Consider the following 6,036-nt stretch of genomic DNA (forward strand, 5'->3'; position numbering starts at 1 on the left):
ATGGAGTCCATTTATCTCATGCTTGATCTTCCTCTTTTCCTGCTGCCTTCTATTTTTCCCAGCATTATTGTCTTTTCCAAAGAACCCTGTCTTCTCATGATGTGCCTGAAGTAAGGCAACTTCATTTTTGCCTCCAGCGATGCTTCAGGCTTAATTTGCACTAGAACCCACTTGTTCATCTTTCTAGTGGTCCAGGGTATCCACAGAGCTCTCCTCCAACAACATATTTCAAATGAATCAATTTTTTTTCCTATCAGCCTTCTTCACTACCTAGCAACCATATATAGTAACTGGGAATATGAGGGTGTGAATGATCTTAGCCTTAGTCTCTGATGACACAACTTGGCTCTTGGTGATCTTTCCACATTCTTCCATTGCTGACCTTCTGAGTCTCAGCATTCCCTTGATTTCTTGGCTGCAGTTTCCATGCGAATTAATGACGAAACGAAGGTAAGCAAAATCTCTAACAGCGTCATTGTCTTCATTGTCTACGTTAAAGTTGCATATTTCTTCTGTAGCCATGATTTTTGTCTTGATATTCAAACACAGTCCTGCTTTGGCACTTGCTTCTTTCACTTTCATCAGAACTCACTTCAGATCAGGTACATACTATATAATTGTTTGTTCAAGGCCTTCACCTCTAGACTGTAAATTCTACCAGGCGACTGTACAGCACCTGGCACAGGGCCTGAACCCTAGGAAATGTTCAATAATTATTTTAAATTAACAATTAGTTAGTAGACCAGTAGTTATCATATTTTATAACTCATCATTTCCTGTTTTATCCTCCTTATATATATATTGGATAGCCAAAGATTATTATAAGTTGGTTTTTTTTGAATATCAAGTCTGGGCATCACAACTCTTAAGTTTTCCCCGCCAATCCTTGATCGTGTCATGCAGCTTCCTGTGCTCTTTACCAGCTAGGAACAGGTTATCTGTTGGGATTTTCATCCCTCCCCGATTCACCACAAGGCTTTGAGTAGGTACGCGAGAGGGAGATAGAACTCTCAAGAACACACAGAATGTCCGTGTTGGTGCCCCAGCCCCTGCTCATGCTAACCTCCAGCAGCCTAGCTACTTCTCACATTGCAACCCAGCCCTCAGTACTGCTCCCCAGCCCTGACCCCTTCCACGCCCAGAGCCTCTGCCCAGGGTTTTGTCTTTTACTGTATCCCATGAATAAACACCCAGAAATCAATGGGCTAAGGGGGAGAGCTCCAACAATCTCCCTTTTAAAGATATTCTGTAAGACAGAACTCCAGCTGGTGTCCCTCCCTGGAGCCTGAAGTCTCGAGGCAGAGACAGCATCTTACGGATACTTATCATTTTAGCCTTCCTGTTACAGTCTGCTCAAAGTGCATACTGAGGGCATGGCGCAGTCTGCAGGCAGTTTTCAAGCAATTAACTATGAATGCAAAATTCCTCCCCTCTCATGTGGTCAGCCAAATCACAAGTGTATTCCCTTCACTCATTATGATGTAGCTAAGACAATGAAGTATTGTAACCGTGGCACACTTAAAACCCTTGTAATTAAGGAAGGTGGCAGTGAGGAGAAAAAGACTCTTCAGAAAGCTCAGCCCAAGGAGTTGAGCAAAAGGGCAATACTATCTATTCACCACGAGATGGCAGGCTTCCTGCTTTATTCCCTGCTGGATCTATTTTTAATCTAGAAATGATCCCCAACTCCGAAAAACTAATCCTTGTAAGTACCGGACCACTTTAAGACTCATGGATTGTTAAGGGTGGACAAAAATCCGGTGGAAAAAAATTCTGGCCAAATCTTACATTTACAAAAGAAATAGCTCAAGAAGTCAAAAGACCTGGGTTCTCCCAGGTCAGATTGCTAACTATCCAAAATCTTAAAAAGAGATATGATACAGATGTGAGATGTTTACTTAGTTTGGGTCTTATAATGATTTGTAAGCTTGACTAGTCATTGGCTGGTGAGCAACTTGCAGTCTGGGATCCCTTATTCTGCTCTGTACTCCCATGAGCCTTAAACAACACCTGGTAAAGGACAGATGACGCATCAGAGTTGGTTGAAGTAAATTAGAGTGAAGTCCCTATAACTGGCCGAGTGATGTAAGCCAAGGGACTTGCTTCTCAGGATTTCAATTTCAGAAAAGAGGATGTCGAATTTACACTATCATCTAAATCTCTAAGTCCAAAAGCTGTAAGAGAAATGCCTCATCGAGTGCAGGAATGTTGCAGATAATGGTTCTCAAAGTGTGGTCCGAGGACGCCTAAGGGTTCCATTTCCCTTTTCCAACCAAATACCTGCGTGAGGACAGGTTTTCTTATCGTATTTCGATCAAAACAACAATATCGCAAGAGATCGAATACAGAAGTGGACACAAAAATCTGTAAAGATTAAAGAGATTTGCAAAAATGTAAAACAATGCCGTTCTCATAATTGTCTTTGTTTTGGAAAACAGTAATTGTTCATAAAATATGTAATTTACGTTAACACATGATGGAGATTTGTAGTTATTTTTAAATATATTAATAAATAAGTATTTAAAAATTTCTCAGTTATAACGTCTAATGCTATAAGGCGAATGTCAAATATCTCATATAAACCAAAGCTCTTTGAGGTTCTTCATCACTTCTTAGAGTGTAAAGGGGTCTTGACCTAAAAAGTTTGGAGCTTAATTAATCCCTTTCTTAGCTCTCTGTTATTTATCTTTCATTCTTCAGAAGCAGGAAGCTATATAGCCAATGATGTTAATTTCAGCATTATCTACAATATCAAAGGAAAATGAGAAAAAAAGAGAAAAGCCAAATGTCTAATGTCAGAGGAAAGGTTTAATAATAATAAATGTGCTCCACTAATCCAATAGAATTATATATTATAGTATTATATAATAAAATGACTATACAATATAATGTTAAGGGAAATATATAAATCAGTACTGCCACTAACTGTAAAAATGTGAGACTGGGAACTAATATATAAAAATAAAAACATTAAATACCTATTGTGTTATCTTTGGATGTTGGGCCTCTGGGTGGTATTTTTCTTTAATTAAACCAGTGGCTGTTACCATTTCACTAAGCATTCTTTCCAGTAGCACTTTAAAGTTAGTGTTTTAAGACCTGGCTCCCCCAAGTCTCTCCCACTAAGGGCAAAGAGACCAAACTGTCTTTTTCCATTTCGCAAGCCAAAAAGCTTTCCGATTTTGAAAAGCCAACTTCCTCCAGCAGACCCCAACGGAAGTCATTGTCTCCCAGGCCTCCCCGAACAATCTCTGACAAATGGCAAATCTGTATAAACACACAACTGCCCTGGCAGCAGCAGCACTTAGGAGAGCAGACGCTGAATGGAAGTGGTCAGTGCTTTCAGCCTGTCAGCAAGCAACAAGGGGTCTTTGTGAAGGAAACAAAACTTCACCTCCCCCTCGCCAGGAGGTTCTCCAGCACCCTCCTCTCCTGCACTGCCTGCTGCCCACACATACACACACAGTGTGAATTTATGTTTTGCTTCACATATAATAAACTCCCTCTTAGGCTTACTGTTTCTGAGGTTTTAAAGCGAAAAACATGGCCAGATGGAAGATGCATGCTTCAAGGACTCCTTACTGTCAGTCCATTAACTAGTCTTGTTCACATCTCTCCCCAGACCATCTAGGGTGATCCCTTTCTTTACTCTAAATGTGCTTAGGATACTATTTCAGACATCCGGTGAGAGAAATGCACCGGATAATTGAGGAAATGGTTTTTATTTAGGCTACTACAAGAGGGAGGACATTCATTAACGCGGAGGAACATCTCGGAGAAAAGGAAGGAGGCCCTGGGGTTTTACAGAGACAAGAGAGCAAGGAGGAGAGTGGACAAGTCTAATTCGCAGGGTAGGATGGATCTTGTTCGAAGAGGGTTAGGGATGAAAATATGCTGCATATGTGAAGGCAAGGTGACCCTTTGCAGTTTCTCCACCTTCCAGCCTCTCCAGCTCTCTGGGAGCACAGGGCTCAGATAAACTTCAATGCGGCAACGCGGTCCACCGGTACCCAAACTCTGACCTCCCTGGTAGCTGGGTGGGGAGAGCGAGGTCCCAGATGCCTCAGGGGAGCTGGCAAGGGAATCGCAGGTGGGAGAAGGAAAGGCTGGAGGAGCAGACACTTCTCCAGGTGCTTTTTTGGCAACTGAAATTTTTACTCCTCAAATTCAGAAATCTTCTCCCATGGTATTCTCTCTCTCTTTCTTTCTCAAATGGCAGGTGGGTGAGGATGTTGTTTAAAGAAACCCGGTTTGATTCCTTTTATTCTGCCCCACCTCACACACGAACACATGAAGAAAACTGACCACCAAAAGATTCCAGCCAGATACTGGGGTTCCTTAAAGATGTCTTTTGAAGAGGAAAAAAAAAAAGTTTAGATGGCTGAATAGCTATAGTCACAATGGAAAATTGTAATTTTCCCCAGCAGCAAGAATAGCCTTTTTCCTAACATCTTCTTTGATAAAGGCCAGCCCTCCCCAGCTCCTTTGCCCCAGCACCCTCCTTTCAAACTAATCCAGGCAGATGTGTGAATTTTTTCCGTAGCACAGGGTTTAAGGAAGGAAGAAAAGATGAGCTGTTCCCACCCCCCACCCCCACCCCATCCCCGTTAGCGGCTCTTTCCACCCCTGCAGAGACTGTTTGTGGAGGATTTGTGCTGCTGGCTGAAGATAAAACAATGGGGGTGGGGGCTGCTTTGGAAATGGGGGGAGGGACGGGGATTTTTCCATCTGGAATCACAAGGCTCTTGGTGGCAGGGCCAGATGGAACCATGATCTGTCTGTAGAGACAAAGCTTCTCTTGAAACTGGTCGTGCAAACAAGAATATGAGGTTTTGGACAACATGGTGGCCAAGAGATAGGAAACCGAGATTGGTTTTGAAATACCAAGAGCACATCATTCCAACTTTGGTGAATTAAGCCCCTAATGTAATTCAGCAAGGAGCTTCCTTGAGCCGATGAAAACAGGGATCGCAAAGCTTTGAATTCAAACTGGGACGTTAGAAAAACAACTCATGGTCAGCCAGACTCTATTCCCTGAACTTAAGCCATCTTTCAGCTGGGAGCAAACGTGCTTCCTTAACACACCAGAACAATGTCGGAACTGTAAAAAACTTTATAAATGCTGAGTGTCTCTGTCGACACTATTAATGAACATCCTCCTCTAAGCTGCACTTAAGCCAAATTCCAAGGTATAATTAGGGATACTGAACAATGATAGAATGTACATTGCAAGTTTTCTGGAGTCTCCCAACATCCAATTAGAGGGATGGTAGATTTCCCAGAGCACAGGAGATGAAAACCATCTGTCACAGCCTGCTTCCTGAGTCCTTCCTTCCAGGGGAGCTCTTGGTGTCACCTAATAACGCAAAAGGAACTCCTTAGCCCTCAAACCCCCTTGCAGCCAGAGATCAGTTAACAAGCTATGTGCCCCTAGAGCAGGTCACTTTCCCCTCTGAGCCTTAATTTTCTCTTCCATAAAATGCAGCAGTAGGACATGGATCCACATTTTTAGACTTTTTTAAAGTAGTGGAACCTTATGTTTTTCCCAAATAAAAACTTTAAATGCAGCCCAATCTGTAAATATCTTATGTCACTTGGAGAAAATGTTATCAACACGCCACTGATCAGACTGATGGAGGGCAATGGTTCAGCTCTTTGTGTCTTAAACCCCCAAGTACTCTCTCTGCAAATATTAAGCATCTTATAAACATCATGCAGAAAAAATGTGTGTTTCAATGGAAAACTACGCATCATTTAGAGCACGCTCTGCTGGGTTATGTGACTGTGATGTTATGGGGATGCTTTCATTGCCTTTGAGCTATTTTACAACTCTATAAATTGAAGATAGCTGATTGCAATGCAAACACTTCCTGTTTATAGACATACAAATAAATTCTGTCTCGGTGGAGCTTCAATTGACGTCCCTCCCTTCCCACCAAGGGAAGAGCCAGTTTCCTTCCACATGGAAATCGATTTCACCATTCCTTTAGCTCATACGAATTTATACTTCTTTGACTTTTTCATTTGAACTGCTTG

This window comes from Pteropus vampyrus, unplaced genomic scaffold, assembly GCF_000151845.1.
Source record: "Pteropus vampyrus isolate Shadow unplaced genomic scaffold, Pvam_2.0 Scaffold32, whole genome shotgun sequence".
NCBI lineage: Eukaryota > Metazoa > Chordata > Mammalia > Chiroptera > Pteropodidae > Pteropus > Pteropus vampyrus.